Source organism: Accipiter gentilis, chromosome 8 (genome assembly GCF_929443795.1).
Source record: "Accipiter gentilis chromosome 8, bAccGen1.1, whole genome shotgun sequence".
Classification (NCBI taxonomy): domain Eukaryota; kingdom Metazoa; phylum Chordata; class Aves; order Accipitriformes; family Accipitridae; genus Astur; species Astur gentilis.
Window position 1 is genome coordinate 29,250,069 of NC_064887.1, and position 18,689 is coordinate 29,268,757.

Sequence of the window (18,689 nt, forward strand, 5' to 3'; positions counted from 1 at the left end):
GCCAATTACTTTATGTACTGACAATGAATTGTCCAATAAATTCCAGTAGCTGGTTGAGAAGACCTTCTATTGTCTCTAGACAGTCCAAAGAGTGCTCAGTGAGAATATGTTACCTTAGGGTTGTTTTGTTGGTATGTTGTGAGGTATTTTTTTACCTAGCCACGTAAAGTGCACAGCTAATGGGAACATTGAAATTATCCTATGCTAATACATTTTGTCAGTGTTACTTTTCATGTCTTTATCTGAAAAAAACCCCAAGGAAATAGATGTCTGATCTCCTAATGTTCAAAATAGGAACACAACTTAAGTGTTCTGCTGTGTCAGTGTTTTCTGACAAAAAGTGAATATTACTTCTAAGGTTGAGCAAAATCAAGATGGCTAACTCCAAACTAGATGCACATGGGTTTTTTGAATCGGGTCCTAAGATTTTATTTACTTTCCCTCCAATGTCATTTAAAGAAATGCAACTGAAAATATGGCTTTCTGGTAAAGACATTTGCACCACCTTAAATGTATAAATTACTGCTGCCATGTGAGTCAGCAAAACATGTGCTAGAGAGTAATGAAAGATATATAGCCATCCTCATTTGCTGAAGTTCTTAAGCACATGCTTAAAACCAAGCAGATTCCAAAGTGCTTCACAAAATACATCTGGGCTTTGTGCTCCACTGCTTTGACAAATGGAGAAGGTAATCAAATAAATGATGTACGAGACATCTTTTTTACTGCCTCCTTTCTCTGTGACATAGAAAAGAAGCTGACATCTTCCTGGTATCAGTTTCCCACTAGTTGGGAAGAAGTAGAGACGTTACAAGCGTGATGGCTGCTGCTGACAAGAGCACATACCTGTTGTGAGTCATAATGACCCAACCCAAGCTCTTGCAAGGCAAGAACTGTAAAAAAAAAATAAAGAAAAAAAAAAAGGGCTTTCTACAAATATTACTTATTTTTAATATCACTGTGTTTGAGTTGGAAATTAGGTAAATGGAATTCATCCATCCAAATTCTTCATGCTTCTTCTATCTCATTATCTCCATAGCCCAGGCAAATAATAAATGCTTGTAATATTGCTGTATTTTAAGTGCATGCTAGACACTGGAAATGCATTGAACAGACTGTTCAAGAAACTGTATTGTTCTTGTTCATTGTCATTAGTGGCCCTTGTATTTTGATTCTTATGAGGTAATGACATATAATAACAAAGGTTATTTTCAAATCTTACTACAGATCTTTTGCTCAGCTCATTTCTATGGGAGATAACCACATCTATTGAGATAATGCACCAGATGTTATTCAGGGAATGACTATCAATTTGAACCAATATCTGTAAAATAATCTATTTTCCAAATGCAAATTGCTTTCTCTACATGTCCTTTTCTTCCCAGCATAACCACCCTGCAAAACTCTGCCTTTCTAGTAATTCCTTGACACTGCAAAGCGTCAACTGAGTGTTTCACTTGTACCTGTCTATTGTTCCCTTTTCGGTCCATGACAGATTTCTTTTATACATTCTGGCAAATATATATTTTACTGTTGCAAACATTCATAAAGGGAAAGTACATAGGTTCTAATCAGGACCTCTTATACGTTTAATACAGAACTGCTTTTGCTATAACTTATAGTAAGTCTGTCTTTTGAACCAGCCATCTGATATAACAGAACGTTATTTGACTCCATCACCCTTCCAAAAACTCATCTTGTCTGAAAGTGGGTGTTGCTCTTTACATGCACCACAGAAAATACATTGAGGAGTCTTCTATTCATTTCAACATCTTCTGTCCTGTATTGTTAATTCAAATGCATTTCAGATTCCAACCTAGACAGAGATTTTTTGTGTTAATACTTTGCCTAGTCTGGAAGGGACTCAATTCTGACCACACAGAGGTAACACAACACAAACAGCTAGATTTTATTTAAGTCTGTGCAAAAACACTAAAATCAGGTGGGGATAGAAGCTCGATAGAAGATGCATAGCTTCTGTATTTAAACACAAACACACTAAAAATATGCCTCCATTCCTTGACAAATCTGCTGAAGTGTTAGGCCAGTGCTTCTTGCACTGTGTGTAAAGTCAGTGCTTGTGGGATGGAGGCCTCCATTCCGTTTCCACCATATCAACTACTGGAAGTATATATTGCACTGCTTTCATAGGCCATTCCTTCTGGTACTGGACTACTACAGCCACTGAGAATAAATTTTCCCTGAGAAAACCAGGCATTTGATGCACAGGACTCTCCACCACAATGCGTCAACATGTTTTAAAATGGATCTCCTCCTTTACCTTTTTCTCTACAATTTTATCTTTTCATTTTCTTGAAAGTAGCGGAGTCTTTTGCGATTTTCTGAAGTCCAGCTAGCAAGAAAAAAGTTAATATCTGAATACATCAGAGGTTATTTTAAAAATGTCATTGCCTGCATGGCCATTGGTCATGGAAGCATGGCCAAAATATGCCTTAACTTAAAAAAAAAAAAAAAAAAGTAGTCAGTAACAGTATTGTAGCACGTTATTATTGTCCTTGTCCCATGGATTTGAAGACAATTACTTTATTTTCTCTTGCCCACTGCAGTTCTAATGTCAAGGTTGGGAGCACTCTAAAGAAGTCATCTGATTTTACCTATCAAGCTGTGTGATAGCAGTTATCATTTGCTTTATGTGCTAAGGAGAATTTACAATTATAAACAATGCCTACCACAATACAGACACTAAACCCCTCTGTTCATTCAAAAACATAGTTTCTGGTTCAGGCTGCTGTGTGTATTTGCAGTGCAAGGAGACAACCTTGTAGCACCCTACATAGCACAGATAATAGTAGCTGTGAAGATTGCACAGAATAGACTTAAATCTTCCAAGGAAAGGGGGCAGTAGATTGCCAACCCCTGGAGAAGTTCATGCCTCCGTATCTTAAGTGCTATTGTATCCCTTCTAGACATATGCGTCTAGCTGTATCTAGTGAGTTCGTGTGAGCTTACAGGTCTTGCAACGAATATCTTCTGAAAGCAGTAGAGAAATACCATCTCTTCAAAGAGGCTATCCTATCTCAGAAGACTGGTGTTTTAATGACAGCAAGAGCCTGAAAAAACCCACCCTTTAAGTTTGTCCTCTGATGCCAAGGATAGGGCAAGTGAGTATGCAATCATTGTTAATGCTGTATTTCTTTGATCTAATTTTTGGGGAGCAATGAAAGAAATTGTGCAGTACTAGTTCATTCCCTGTAAGTGAAATGTTGGGAAAACCTAAAAATAATCTCCTGCAAGAAAACAAAAAGTCAGTGGATATAATTTTATTCAAGTGAATCATATCTCCTTTAAAGAAAAAATGTATAGGTTGAAATATGTTGTTGTTGGACAACAAGCTGAACATGAGTCATCAGTGTGCCGCTGCAGCAACAAAGGCAAATTGGATGCTGGGCTGCACCTGCAGGGACTTACTAAAAGTGATAGAGATGTGATCATCCCATTCTACTAATTGCTTGTCATGCTGCACCTGGAGTACTGTGTCCAGTTCTGGTCCTCACAATTCAAGAAAGAAGCGGACAGACTGGAGAGGGTCCAAAGAAAGGCCACGAAGATGATCAAAGGGCTGGATACCCTGCCCTGTGAGGAAACACTGAAGGAGTTAGGTCTTTTCTTCCTGGAGAAGAGAAGGCTCTGGGGGATCTCATCATAGTGTCCTAGTACTTACAGGGTGGCTACAAAGAGTATGGAGGCACTCTCTTCACAAGGAACTACATGGAGAAGATAAGAGGCAAGAGGTACAAGTTGTATTGGGAGAAGTTTCATCTCAAAATAAGAAAGAATTTTTTTTTTTTGGTGGTAAGAACAATCATTCACTGGAACAACCTCCCCAGGGACGTGGTAGAGTCTCCGTCACTGGAGGTTTTCAAGGTATGATTGGACAGGGTGCTAGATAATCTCATCAATGCTCCCTTCCCCATGGAAGGTTGGACCAGATGATCTTTTGAGGTCCCTTCTAATCCGGGCTGTTCTGCGATTCCATGTTTCTCTGATATGTGTATAAAGCAAAATTTTAAATACAGAGTATTTGTTTCTGTAATGAGCAATACAGGAGTTGTTTAGATACACAGTTCAATTTATGGATGCAAACAGTAACTAGAAATGAAACCTAGGAATATGTGACATGTTGTTTTCAAAGCAAAATATGAACACTGGACATAGGCAATTAAGCATTCCCTATATTTTCTAGCTGAATATGCAAATTTGACATTCAAATCAGACTTCTAAAAAAAACTCACCCAAGCAAAAACACTAAGAACATAAGCAGTCCAAAGTTTAAGCCTTTTTGCTCTAACTTTAATTACTTCACCATAATTTCAGTTAAGGGCAAGGCACTTTAGTAGGTTATCATTTTGCTCCTCCCAACTGTTTCAAAAGTCAGTACAGTTTCCCCTGACAAAACATGTAGTGGATGGAATTTTTAGATGGAGAATTTACAGCAGAGTAGCATGCAGAGAATTCATTATAGCTAGGAGAAGGAAGGCACTTTAAGGAGGTGACGGTATTGTTTGCATAATAGGTTTGCCTGTTGCAAACTAAGGGTAACTGCTGAACTGGCATAATAAATTACATACATTTTTCAGTAGCTAAAGAGAAGCACCCAGCAGGTTCTGGAAGAAAGAGGGTCAAAAGGCTGATCATATGAAGTACAAAAAACCCCCAGTGTTATGGGATATGCTGTTAAAATGCGCATTTACCAACACAGATATACACTGCTATTTAACACAAATTTACAGGACAAAGGAATCTAATGACCTGTAATTCAGGGCCACAAAGCTTTTAGGATGGGAGGACTTGATATGCCTCTCCCCTCTCACATGATGCTGTGCAGTTCCTCAGTTAAGACCCAGTCCCAAGTTTGCATTTAGCATTTTCAGTGTGTGTAGTTTAAGTTCCTGCCCCATTCAAGTACAGTTTGTTCCATTGTTTGCAATTTCAGTATTCTGCCCTATGGTGAGATTTTGTAATATTATATTCTAAGGCCACAGATTATTAACACCACTGAACAAAAGGCATTGTAGTCCTCTACAACACTTCAACTCTTCTTCAGGACTATTTTAAGGGCTAAAATGGAACTGTGGTGGCAATTAGGTCTTGGAATTGACCATAGTGGAAGATCTGTTGTTACTCCAAGATAACTTTTTTTTCACCTTTAGTTATTGGACATACATACACCAGTGAATAATATCAGAACATGCTTATTAGATTTAAAGTGGGAAAGGGCCATAAGAGGTGATACTAGTTGAGGAAACCAAGTTATACTGCTCTCTAGATTAAAGAAGTTGGCAGAGAGGGAAAGGGAGCACAGTGAAATAAAGATCAGACTATGTCCACAGCACCTCTGGATGCTATGAAATGAAAACTGAACATAATTGCAAAGGGTCTGAGCCAAAGTCTAGTGAAGTCAATCTCTTTTATTGGGAGGGTAGGGTTGGTCAGACTCAAAATCTTGCTTTGGCTGATTTAAGCTACCTTTGGTGTGAAATGGCTGCAGAACAAGTTCAGCCTAGGACATCATTAGGGCTAGCAAGAAACCTAAAGAGAAGAGCAGAAAACCATTACCATATCAGCAAATCTCTTTTTATATATTCACACGCACATATATAAACATCCATTGGCTCTTGCTAGCATTCGCAGTAACAAACGGTTGCTATGAAGATATTGCTGCCCATGTACACCCTGGCCCTGTCGATCTATTCCATTCACACACTATGTCTCTTTGTCTTTTGTTTTCTCTGGGATTTTATCAGTTCTAGAAAATGGACAGTGCTCTTATTGAGTGTCTTGAATCCAAAAGTCTATTTGATAGTCATTGCAGGCTTGATGTGCAGCAGTCTTTGTTAAGAAACACAGTGATCTTTACATAAACAGGCTGACCTTTGTAACTGGCATTTTGTCAGGATGGGCTGAAGGTGGGAGGGGCAGAGAAGAGGGGGAGTGGAGCTTGTGCTACTTGTTGCTGTAAGAGAAATTGTATTCTGAGGCAAAGAGGCAAGATGGTATGCTTTTCGTTTTTATTACTGCATAATGAATCATACATATTTCTACATATTTAACAGATACCACACTTGAAATGGATGCTGCATTTTCTTTTTTACTAACCATAACATCCTTCCTTCACTCGTTTTCTTCCCTCCTCTCTAAAGAAAAAGACAATAAAAAACAAAACAGGCTAAATCATTGCTAAGATCAGATCAATACTTTAGTATAAAAATGATTAAACATGCTGACAGGAACAAACCAATGTGATGCCAGAGGAATCTCGGGTTTCTGCTGTTGCCGAACCTCTCACAACAGATTCTGGAAACATCAAGCTGCCAGACTGGCAAATGTACATGAATACTTCACGCTGGTGCTTAGAGAGATAACTGAGATAAGACAAAAGCCTTCTTGATCAAAAAGCTCAACAGAAATTATAGTCTCTTTTGAAAACCACATGTAGCACAATGGACAGGTGCTGGTGTAATACTGGTGGTCACTCCATATTGTACAGCATATACATCACATAGTCTATATGGTCACTGTGCTTATTGATCCTGGGAAGCATGGTGTGAACACAGCCAGGCTACCTCACTCGCATGCAGAGATGCCAAAGCTTCTCGGTGATCTGCAGGCTGTTCCCTGACACGGGCTGGCTTTCAGTTTACTAGGACCAAGCTCTTAGCCTAACTATACATAGGGAAATACGTTTTTAATAGCCATAAAGGCGCGTGTCTGCTTACAGCACATATGTAGGAGAGGGACCGGGGACGACACACCACCAAGCTCCATAAATGCTGGCATTGCCTCGCCCTCCCACACACACCCTGAAATTCAGCACACACTCTGGAGCCACTATGCGAGGAAAAGGGAGATTTTTCCACCGAGCCAGCTCGTGATTTCCATACCGAGAACCTAGAAGCGCCGGGGGGGGGGCGGTGAAGGGAGGATGCCCAGGGCAGGGAGGGGGGCACGGGTGATTAGCAGGAACATTTCCGCCCATCCCTCTCCCCCCACCCCGCAAATGTTTATCTCCGCGACGTCCCCCGCCCCTCGTCGCTCCGAGAAGCCCGTTCCCCACGTAAGGGCCCCCGCTGCCGCCTTTCCCTGGCGGGGACGGCGAGCGGGCCCCGGCCGGGACGGGGACGATGGGGCGGCCGCGGCCGGGCGCGCAGGCAGGCTCCGGCAGGGAGAGCCGGCTCCGAGGGGACCTGTATGCGCAAAAAAAAAATAATAAAAAAATAAAAATCTGAAACAAAGGCTGGGCCGAGGGTAGGGGGAGAGGCTGGGAGCAGGGGTCCTCTTACCCGGTCGATACCGCCGCTGTGGCTCGCTGGATTGCGGCTGGAGGAGGAGGAGAGGAGGAGGAGGAGGAGGAGGAGGAGGAGCGGGTGCCGCGCCACCCAGCAGGCCGCCCGCGGGCTGCCTCCCGCCGCACCGGCCCCCCCCGGCCCGTGCCGTGCCCGGCCCCGCGGGCTGCCCTCGGCCGTGCCGTTCCCCTCCCCCAGCCCCCCGGCGGCGTCGCTCTCCCCGGCGAAGCTGCGGAGCTGCCGCCGCCCGCCCCCTGCTCCGCGGTTCCCCGCGCCTGGCCGCGCAGGCGGCTTCCTCCCCCTCTCCCGCCCCCCTCCCGCCCCGAGAGAGGCCGCCCAAGTCCTGCAAACCCGGCCACGGGCGCGGGGCAGCCCCGCAGCCGGCCGGTGTCCCCTCCCCGGCGGGCGGGAGGAAAGCCCCTCTCGGCCCAGCTCGGGCCGCCTCGCCTGGCTACAGCCTCCCGCTGCTCGGCGCAGTCTGGTCTTTGCTCCACCTGGCCTGGCAAAGCCCCCCCCCCCCCGCCCGCTGGTGAGAGCCCGCAATTTGTTATTCTTTCCTTGAGGATCGCCACCAAAAAACCCTACCCCAACCCCAGCAAATCCTATCCCTCCCCGCAACTCCTGCTATTCGGATTTCCTTCCCTCTCTCCTCCCCCCCCCCCCCCCCCCTTGGGTCGTGAGCCTCTCTCTCCCCTACACACACACAGAGAGAGGCACGCACGGTGTGAATGGTTTGTTGTACTTGCTGCTGTGCCACACAGAACTGCTGATGGTTCCCAAAGTCCCACCGTGCAAAGCCCTCCTCTAGCTTGAAGCCGAAGATCATGGACTATATGCTTGGAGTCGGGATGCGTTTTGCTCACAGCCGCTTCGCTTCCTGCAATTTCACCCGGTGAGTAGGTTTTATTTCACGTTCAGATTGCTTGTTTTCAACAAAAAGGGCACTTTAAAAAAAAAAAAAAGGAGGGGGGAAAAAAAAAAAAAAAAGCCAGTTGCCTCGCCTTGCTTCTGAACCTTTCAGTAGCCTGGCTGGCTCCACTTTCCTAACTCGAAGAAATTACGAAGCACCAACCCTGCTCGCCCACATCCACGCCGTACGTTAGTCACTGCTCTCGGCACTAAGTTGCAGTCGGCACCGCAGCCTCACTCTCAGAGTCTTTACCATTCCGCGCTTATTCATCACGTTATTAATGTTTTCATCAGGCACTGTACCTGCTACATTCTCTAGTTTAACCCTTGCGGATGCAGCTGCTCGCACGGATGCTGGAAGGGCTCAGCATTTATCCCCGTGTAGGAGGACGGACAGAAATCGCGGGTGGCTGAGGGAGCCGGGAGCGTGTCTAAAGGAGTGTCTGAAGTCCGCGGGGGGAGAGAAGGTGGAAAAGTTCATTACTCTTTCCGATCCCCTGAAGAAGCTCGGATTGCACTGGGGGTGGGGAAGCGTTCTCCAGAAGGGATAGGAAAGGCTTTCCAGACCTAACGAAATCTGTCCTGTCGCTTGGGCTGGAAGGTGACAGCGCGCCGGGGGGCGCGGGGCGGGCGGGGGGCTGCGGCCGGCGCGGGGGGAGCAAGCAGCCTGCGGCTGCAGCCGGCTCCTGCCCTGCCGCTGCCTGCTCCGGCTGCATGCCCTTCCCGCATTCCTCAAGCCCGTCGCACCTCCCGGTTTTATTTATTCCCGTTTTCGGGAGTATCTGTATTTCTGCTGGCCTGAGGAGCGCAGGATAGGAGCGAGGCGTCGTCTTCACGAGACGTACGCTCACATAAATACCTACCTGCCGCGTTTTGAAGCGTAGAACGTCTTCTGAATCAAGTAGGGGCTTCTTTACTTTGAAAGAACAATAGAGAAGAGGGCCAAGGGAAATAAACACTTTGTTAAAAAAAGGACAAATGCCTTCAGAGTGCTATTTGTGGCTAATGCTTCCAGTATTTCTGTGTCTCTAATTAGCGGCAGAGATCCACCCACGTTCAATATAGCAGAAGGTAGGGAGGGAACATGTTACTTCTCACGGGGAGGTATTGCCTGGCCTCCATTTAACTCTGTCGTTCGGTGTGCAGGATGAGTGTGTGTATGTGTGTGTGTGTGCAGTCATGTCTCCAAAGCGGTACATGCAGAGATCACAAGGAAGGTGCTAAGGCTTGCGAGCAGGTAGAGATGCCAGTGAGAAATACAAGACATCTGAATTTATTGCCTGATGGGAAGCAGAGGACGGAAAAGATCAATGCCCCCTTCAATACCGTGCTCCCGAGAGTCCGCCCCCCCCCCCCCCCCCCCGCCTCCAAATTGCTGGCTGATGTCGGGAAAGGGGGAGTGAAAAAGCCCTTCAAGCGTGGGATCCAAAATTCATCCTTCCTCCAGCTCCTCTCTTCTCCCAGCAGCTCGAAACCCCCATGTCTACTTCTGCCCTTACACCTAAGCATCCTTCTCCCGAAGTCTCCCCTTCAGGAGGTTTTCCCATTCCCCTCATTGTCGACCTGCCTTGCCTGCCCCCGCTCGCCCCCTCGCCGCACACACCTCCTGCCCCGGGCCCCTTCGCACGGGACTGGGGTAATTAACCAAATACCAGCCATTTCTCCCGAATTACCCGCCTCTGACGCTGCTGCTGGGATACTCCCGCACCAGGTTGCTCAGGAAAGTTTCCGTGCAGTCATCCCCCCTTCCCTTCCTAGGTATAGAGGATTACGTAGGTAAGTGCTTTTCAAAAGCTCTACCTGATTTTTAATCTTTTTTTTTTCTTCTTTTTTTTTTTTTTTTTTTTTTTCCCCTAAACCTTGGGGAGAAAAGAACCCAGGAAGTCCTGAGGGATTAATTCGCTGTGGAAATAGCTCACCCGGTGAGCATCACCTCGCCGTGCTAGTTAAATGCTCTCGCTCAGCAAGAAGAGATTTATGTCCCCATCAGCAGAATATTTCCCGGGTTTGAAAGCACTCTGTATTCCCTCTGTGCCGGCGAGGGTGGGAGATGGTAGGACACAGGATGAGGGCAGTGGAGTTGTTTGGATCACAGTCACTGCCATGGATGGCAATAAAACGGTGCCCGGGCAGTAAAACTGAGACAGGTTGGACAGAGCGGCGTTTCTGTACTCAGCAGAAGGCAAGGGGGACACCCCACCCCCCCCCCCCCAACCCCTTTGCATACCAACATCAGATAAATCAATGCAATTCATGTAGGCTTAATGGGCGATTGCAACAATCAAGCGTGAGGTATGCTTAATAGAGAAGATTCCCATTAGCCTTGATGGTTCATTTCCAGCGCTCAGCACTCCCAGACCAGAGGATACCCTCCACTCACATTGCGCCGAATGACTCAGAAAAAAATAGGAATGCCAGGCAGGAGCCTGGCGGTTTTTTTGCTTTGCTTCGGTTGGTTCTTTCGCCCTTTGTCCAAAAGCCTGGTAGTGTGGAAATACCTCCCAAGCCCCGCGGCCCATTCCCGAGGGAATGGTCGCAAACAGCCGTCTTTCCTTCGGTGAGGCGTTCAGCCTCCCTGCGTGTCTGTGTCTGGCTTCACTGTCAAGGATTACCTCCGCCTTCTCTGTTCCCTTTGCCTCCCCTGGAGCTGTGTGGCTCTGGGACTCCCTTTTGGCCGGGAGTTAATTTCCTAATTTCAACCACTGGCAGCGGCAGGCGGACACCCAGGGAGGGGGCTCTGGCAGAGGGAACACCTTGAAAGCTGCCTGTCAGCGTCCAGGCCGCCTGCTCACTCGCCCGGACTTAGCCAGACACCCTTCCTTCGAGTTGTGCGTGTCCCCGGGGCGAGGTACCACGGCGAAGGAGGGGGGGGGGGGGGGGGCGCCGCGCCGCCGCCCGCAGCAGCAGCAGCAGGAACAGGAGGGGCTCCGGGCGGAGCGAGCTCCTGCACCCGGTCCCGGCCGCCGCCTGCCCGGACCCGCAGCTGCGGACCAGCCGCAGGAGGAGAGGGTAGGTCTCTGCTCCCCCCCCGCCCCCCGCTTCGGCCGCCTGCCACTTTGCAGGGGAAGGAGATAGGAAACCTCCGGGGGAGCGGGTGCGTGTTCCGCTCCAGCCCGGCAGCAGCCCGTCTGTGCGGGCTCGGCAAGGCTTCCCGCAGCCGGGAGGGAGAGGCTTGGCCGTAAAGAGTTAATCAGGGGTGGCAGGGTGCTCCAGGCATGAGTCCTGTGTGCGCCTCATAGATGCACTAGCCAATCCTAGGCGACAGAAGCATGAACTATATGTAGCATGGTGTGAAAAGCGAGGTAAGGAAAATAGGGTGTAAACTGTCACGGTGTATTGGAAGGCAGGAGACCTGCTTTTTGGGGCTACGATTTCTGTGCTACTTAGACACCATCATGCATTTAAAAAGGTAAGGGCTTTGTTGCCAGCGATCTCTATTGTGGTTCACTACGGAATTCAAGTGCATTTTCTGGGTACCTTTCATTAAGTCTTAAACTGTGTAGCGCAGAGAGTGGGAAGAAAGTGGAATATGGTATGATTTACTGCTTGGGAATTTTTTTGAAAGACTACATCAGTTTCAAGTTGTAATGATTTCTTTTAGAGATTAAGCAAGTGCATGCATGTGAAGTAAAGTAAATTCACGACTGGCAGAAAAATGTAAGGTACGCGATAAGTGAAGGATGTTCTATTGCAGCATCAAAATCAGTCATGGATCCATATCAAATGAAGGCTAATGGGAGATAGATGTTATTTTGAAAAAAATGTACAGAGTGATTCAGAGACACGTATCTAACAAGCAAGTCTGACAGAAGAAACAAAAAAAAATATTTCCTAGAAAAAGCCCACATCTAACTTTATTTAAATGTGGCATCGCAAAAGGATGCTACAAAAAGAAGTGAAATCAAAACCCTATGGAGTCTGTATTTTCAAAGATGAGTGACTTGACACATTAAGTATACAGAGATAAAGCTAGAGTGGCCCTACTTACATTTACAAGATATAAGAAATAACTTTTGAGGGAGCAATCCGTTTAGGTATCAGACTTTACAGACTGCTGTCAATGCTCAACTCCAACAGTACATGGAGTTACGCATTTTAAATAGGTGCTCTATCAGCTTTACCATAGGACCTAGCTTTGAGAATAGAAACATTTAACTTCCTCTCTGTATCTAAGTGTAGCAACAGAAGTGTAGTCTTAGATGCTGTTGCAGTGCTGTCTAATTGTCAGAGTTCCATAAAGAAACCTCCTACAAATTCTTGCCTTCAACCATTTTTCTTCTAAATCATGTACATAAGTTAAGCAGAGGAGAAAAAAAATAATCTGTTATATTTTCAGTAAGCTGATCCACCTCCAGTGAGAGCTAACCTCCCCAACAGACGCTGAGTTCACCAGAGTTGCTGTGTTTGGGGTGCTTGTTCACGAAATGCTGAAACACTGTGAGTGAAAATGTTAACTAGGAAACATGAAAACAAGCAGCTGAATGTTTTACAGATCTCGCTGCAGAAGGCAGCATTTGTACAACAAGCCAACAAAACAACTTGAAGATCTTCAAGTGATGTAACCACCCATCTCATCCTTTCCCATTTTTTCTACTACTGCCTGAATGCTATTGTGAAGAATTAATTCCAGGCATCTACTCATTGTTTACACCAATGTGTGTCTGGAAAGTTATTTTTTTAGTCACATAGATTGCAGTGACTTTTCACTTCTCTCAGTCCCCCGTAGAGACAATGATTTATGGGACTAAAATATTTTTAATTCAATTGGATTAATTTGAAATTGAGTATTCATATCTGACTATGATCAGTCTAAGAAATTTCTTGCTTGAGATGCAACACCTATTGAAAACAAAAGAAAGCTCTTTTTACCAGCAAGCTTGCTTCTTCAGGATTTTTTTTAAATCTAAATGGAAAATTGGAAGATCAATCAGTTTACCTATGTTTTTGCTTAGAAGAAAAAGGCAGTGGTGGGAAGTATTAGATGATAATTTCTGGAAACATAGTGTTTTCTAGATGTCATGTATGCCTAGTGCAGCCCTTTCTTATTCTTCCCAAAGCTTCATCTCTCCTCAAAATCAGAAGTAGGCATTGATTTTTTTTTTTTTCCTCTGCTGAAACACTAGTAATCTCATATGGGAGCAAAATCACCAGAAATAAATTTTGACAAATAGAGCCAAAATACTCTTTCAGAAAGGTTGTATTAGAGAAAACTGTCCTGTTAGACTGCTGCAGGTAGTAACTTACAGCTAGTCATTTTATGGGGAAGTTATCTTACTCTTCTTCTTGATCTCATCCTATACCCTCATAAGAGAGGGCATTTTTTAAAAATAAAATTGCAACCACATTCTCTTCGTAGCATTGTTTTCCTATTGTTCAATATGTCTGCTGTTCAGTGAGGGCCTGATCTTGCACAATTAAAGGAGATCAGAGCATAGCTATTAACTTCACTGAAAGCAAGATCAATTTCCAAGATAATAATTTTGAACCAAAATGAACTTCAGATTTAAAAAAAGAAAAGCGAACATCATGAAGTTACATGCTGCATACTGAGCAGTGTAAGACTTTGCATATCCTGAGTCAAATAGCATTAAAATACCCCCCCCGATCTTATGTTGTTTTAGGTTTCAGTACTCTATCATCATGGCTAGATCAACATTTTTCTATATGAAGTTGAGGAACATTAAGAGAGCTCCATTTTCTGAAGTGCCCCACTGAGCTGCAGGCATTTGGTACCTTGCAACTCGAAGTCATCATACTGCTGAAAGCTGTAATGTGAATAATTTGGTCTCCTAGCTCTGAAATTAATCATTTATATGTATCACAGTAAGTGTGCATACATAAACATAGTTTGTATATGCATACATAGATATAAATATGTATGATATACACTACACATATTCACCCATTCATTCCTCCACACACATGGTATGTATAATTACTCTTTTGCCCTGGCTCGTATCATGTGACCAATTATTTAGCACTGTCTTTTTCCCGTCTCCCATTGAAAGTCTCTACTTGCTCTATGTGCCACAAAATAACGCGCTGACAAGAGGAAAGAAGGACACTCTGCCATGGCAAAGCTTTTCATGTTTAACTAATGAGCCTCTCACAAAAGCCACAGATTTTGTTCCACCTTCAAAAGAAGATTGACCAGGCAATATATACTGTTAGCTAAATTAAGACTATTAAACTGTAGTGGTTTCTCTTATAATGAGGTGAGATCCTAAGGCTCGTCAGTCAGGTACCTTTACTGTAGCAGTCACATTAATGCTGATTAGAAAATTCTGCTAATTTGCAGTAACACCTTCACTGCCACATCTACCAGCACTTGATTAATGAGAAAAGTGGTTTCTAAGGTATTTATTGTACACTGCCAAGTAAAGGACTTAAATCTGGGGAATCGGAGCACTACTCTGTACCTTTAATCCCATATTATTCATGACTACTGAGAACTCTGCAGGGCTAATTTAGCTCTTTCAGTACTTATAAATCTATTAGAAATAACAAAAACACCTGGTTAACTGAACATGGATGACCACTTCGAAATCAGATGCGATTATTAAAATCCATTATAAATAAATTTCTTCTTAACCTTTTTCATTTTTCCTTTCTCTACTTGAAATCTCTATTTCTAAGGAGGCTTAACATCACTGGTGAAAAGTACCGCTGCCTGCTGAAAAATGATATTGTGGATTGAGGTGGCAGCCCAAGAGTATATTTTTAATTAGCTATTTTTCACCTAAAACATTATTGATCCCTATTCATTAGTGGTTTGGAGGACAGACAAAACAAATATTTATTACAACAAATTTTATCTTGAATAATTTTAATTGTTTGGTTTGTACTTAACGTGCAGCCCTAAAGGTTAGAATTACTGCATTTTGAACATGAAGTTTTGCATACATGTGGTTTATAGATATATGTGTACTTTAGCATCTTGACAGTGATCATATCAGCACTTGTATTTACTTACAGGGAAGATTTAAAAACAGTGCAAGCAGAATGTCAGCATTCAACCTTTCGTTCTTCCATCCTGAACTGCTGGCTGATCTACAGGGCAGAGCTGAAACCTACCTTTTCTCCTTGAGAATGTGTAGATGCACAGCCTTTCTTGGATTAATCACCTTATTCCTTAGTTTAGTACCAACATTTCTAATAAAGATGCTTGTTTATGTAAAGCAGCAATGTTTATGCAAGTGGAGACTCATCCTGCTGCCTGCCTCTGGAGACTATGAATTTATTTCACAGAGCCATTAGTCGCTGATGGCCATTAGTTGGTGATGTTCTCTTTTTTAATCACTGCTCCCGTGGGATATGAATCTGACTCATGGACTTAAAAAGTAAAAGCTTTAGTAACTTACTAAGTACCCTTTAAGCTATCTGTTAGCATAAGTTTATTAGATTGATTCACATTAGTTGAAGAGTTGGTAGTGGCTTTTTTTGAAAGGTACTCTTATTTATAAGACAGCTTAATTTCTTCACAGTGGTTTGTCTTGGCTAGGCAAAGTCTAGAACATTTTCTTTTTCTTAGTCTTTCTGGAGGAAGAAAGAAGAGGTATAATAAAACCTATGTTTGTTATACTTAGACTGCAGTGATCTGTAATCTTTAATAAACGGACTATGTGTCTCATTCTGCACTGAAAATATACTAGCTGAAAGTTTAAAGCTTTTCAGCATTAGTTTAGCACCTTTCTACTAAATCAGAATGTGGTTTTAGTCTATCACATAGCTAAATTAAAACAGTAGGGAGATTGTAATTTGTGATGAGACTTTAAAGCCCAGACTTTCTCTCCTTGTAGTTTGATGTTCACAAGAAAGTCATCTTTTAGCAGACAGATTTTTTCTCTCTAATTTTGTAATTTCTTCTAAACTTGTCAAAAATCAAGGCTTACAAGGAAGCTTAGGTGTTATATGAGATAGCAGGCTGCCCAGTATACATGACATAATTATTACTCGTACAATCAAGCTTTGTGTATTATCCATCCTGAGATGCAATTAGGTCCAGACTGACTTGCTGAAGCTTGAATCTCTGCTCAGTCAGCCATAAAGTCCTTACTCTCACTATAAAAAATTAATAGCTATAACATGAACATTTAAGAGGATCTGGCTACTGCCCATATACTAGCTATAGGCTTAGAATGTTGCAGCAAAGGGACTTATGAAAAGTCATGCAACAGTTCACAGTAGGATCAGATGAACAACCACGGTCTCTTGAATCCTCTATGAGTCCTGTCTAGGGAGCTTGCACAACAGGTAACAAGTTGTTTCTGACAGGAGGACAGCAGTGGTATAAGTTTATTTTTTTTCTGCTAGCAGAAGTAGGTTGAAGCTTAGAAAAGGAGTTTTAACCATCCATTTACACCAGCTGAAAGCTGGCTATACCATCTGTGAAATCAGCTGTAAAATATGCTATGAGCTCTGGAGTACTTTTGTCTGAAAGGCAAAATAGAAGAGCAAAACAAAAACATTACCATTCTATTAGATATCAATATTTAGAAATAAAATAAAATCATCCATTCTTACTGCAATGTATCTAGAAAAGTGCACTGAAAGAAAAATGTCATGCTGTTAGATCTTTATGGAGACTATTTCTAACTACTGGTCTAAACTGTAACCACTTATTTTCACATGGAAAATATAATCAAGAAGAGTGTAAATCCTTGATCAGATATCACTTAGCTAAAATTATAGGGCTATATCCCATGCCTGCGCTAGAGCTCCTAAACTGAGAAAATCATTCTTAGAAATAAAAAAACACCATTATTTTTGTGATAACATTTCAAAACATGAACAGGATCATGGATTAGGTTAGGTAATACCTGAGGGGCTGTAAGTACATTAAACTAGGCTGTAAACTGGATTTTGTAAATATGTCCCCATTACAGTCAATAGAGTTTGTTGCTTCTTTGGCCACCTTCTTAAGACCAGAGAACAGCTACACAACATGCTTTTTTCTTTTCATTATTGTACAAACAATATTAGCACTTCAACAGCTTCAAAGAAACTTCTATTTTTGTCTGGGACTGACAATTCCTTTCCTCTCCATCCTTTTCTGAATGTTTGTTGCAGAATCTCCAGAAACAGAAATTTTAAGTAGCAACAAAAATAGTCAGCCACTCTGTTAGTAGAATGAACATCTTCCTTTTTGTTTTATGACATTTTTGTCATTCAGTGATTTGAAAGTGCTTGATAGACATTAATTGTTCCAGCTTCACAATACCCTTATTTTCTGATCTTATGAACAGAATCTACAATTAAAGAAGGTTAAGGGGCTTGTCAATGGTTATACACTAAAATCAGAGTTATACTTCAAGGTAACTGCTCCAAGTACTCTCCTTCCTCTATAAACTGAATCTTCTTCGGCTCAACAATCTGTTGGTGAGCAAAGTTTCCTCCCACCCCATCTCATTTTAGCCTGATATGAGTCCTTCTGCATGAACGAATAATCAGTTATATTTGGATTGGTCCTCAGCCTGGAAAAACTAGAACTAAAGCCTTAGTGTATGACCTGTAAATAGCTGTTTCCTCCCATTCTAGATGGCAGCAACTGAAATAGCCCTGGGTTTTAAAACTAGTAGAAGGATGAAACTAAACAGGTTAGAGGTGTTTGTTACTCTGATGTGGTTTACTGGATATAGCTAACTTACATGTGTCATAGTATGCATGCTCTTTTCATAGCCAACTGATACTTAGCTGATAAATTGGGCCAGAAATTCTTTGGGGACTAACAGTTATGGTGGGAAAAGGAGATATACTACTAGAAATAGTACTTCATGACTTTCCAGTGATAGTTTAGTATTTCATTTTAGGGTATACTCTTTGCAAATCCTAAGGCCCTACTTAATTGCCATTAAAACACATCCAATAAGATTATCGCAGCAGAGAATATTGAACATTTTTAAGTTAAGCATTGAGTTTTAAAAAATTCCAGTAAGCTGGAATGCAAGCTTCTAAATATCTGTCTCCCATTAGGATTTTCTAGAAACTTGAATGCTCCAGTATGCAAAACTGTATGCCACAATGATACATGTCAGCTTGTGCCTGGGGAAATACTGGACCAGAAACTCTCCCTATGCTGTTTTTTTTCTTTTCCTGTAGCACAGAACCCAAACTTATTCAAAGAGAGCTTGTTCTGTTTCCATTCTAACTCTTTTCGTACCATCAGATGTTTTAGCTGAAAATTTTTGGACAATTTGGGACAATGCTTAGTGTAACTTGTGCGATGGAAGAGTGACTTAAGACTGAAATGTCACACGCAGTCTTACATGCAAAGATTTTTTGCACATGGGACAGTCCATGTGCACTTGTGGACTTGGAAAGATAACGATTTAATCCCCTATGAACTTTTATGATTGCTAAAGTACAGTGATCTAGCCTGGAGCAGGTTTAAAGCTCTCAAAGCAGCAGGTTTTTCTGTGGCTTCATGGCATCCTGGATGTCAGTCAACTGAAACCCAGGGCTCCGTCAGGGTCCTGC

General features: G+C 43.1%; 1 protein-coding gene across 3 annotated transcripts in view; it reads left to right on the plus strand.

Annotated features, from left to right (window-relative positions):
- Positions 1–7,672: 7,672 nt before the first annotated feature.
- The window catches only part of BRINP3 (BMP/retinoic acid inducible neural specific 3), a 243,523-nt gene continuing 232,506 nt past the window's right edge, over positions 7,673–18,689 (plus strand). The window contains exon 1 of one of the 3 annotated variants that reach the window (XM_049808658.1): positions 7,673–8,196. The gene's annotated coding sequence lies outside the window, so the exon portion shown is untranslated. Of the gene's footprint in view, positions 8,197–9,943; positions 9,990–11,312; positions 11,623–18,689 lie in introns of those variants that run through there. The other 2 variants (XM_049808660.1, XM_049808659.1) reach the window with 2 other exon arrangements.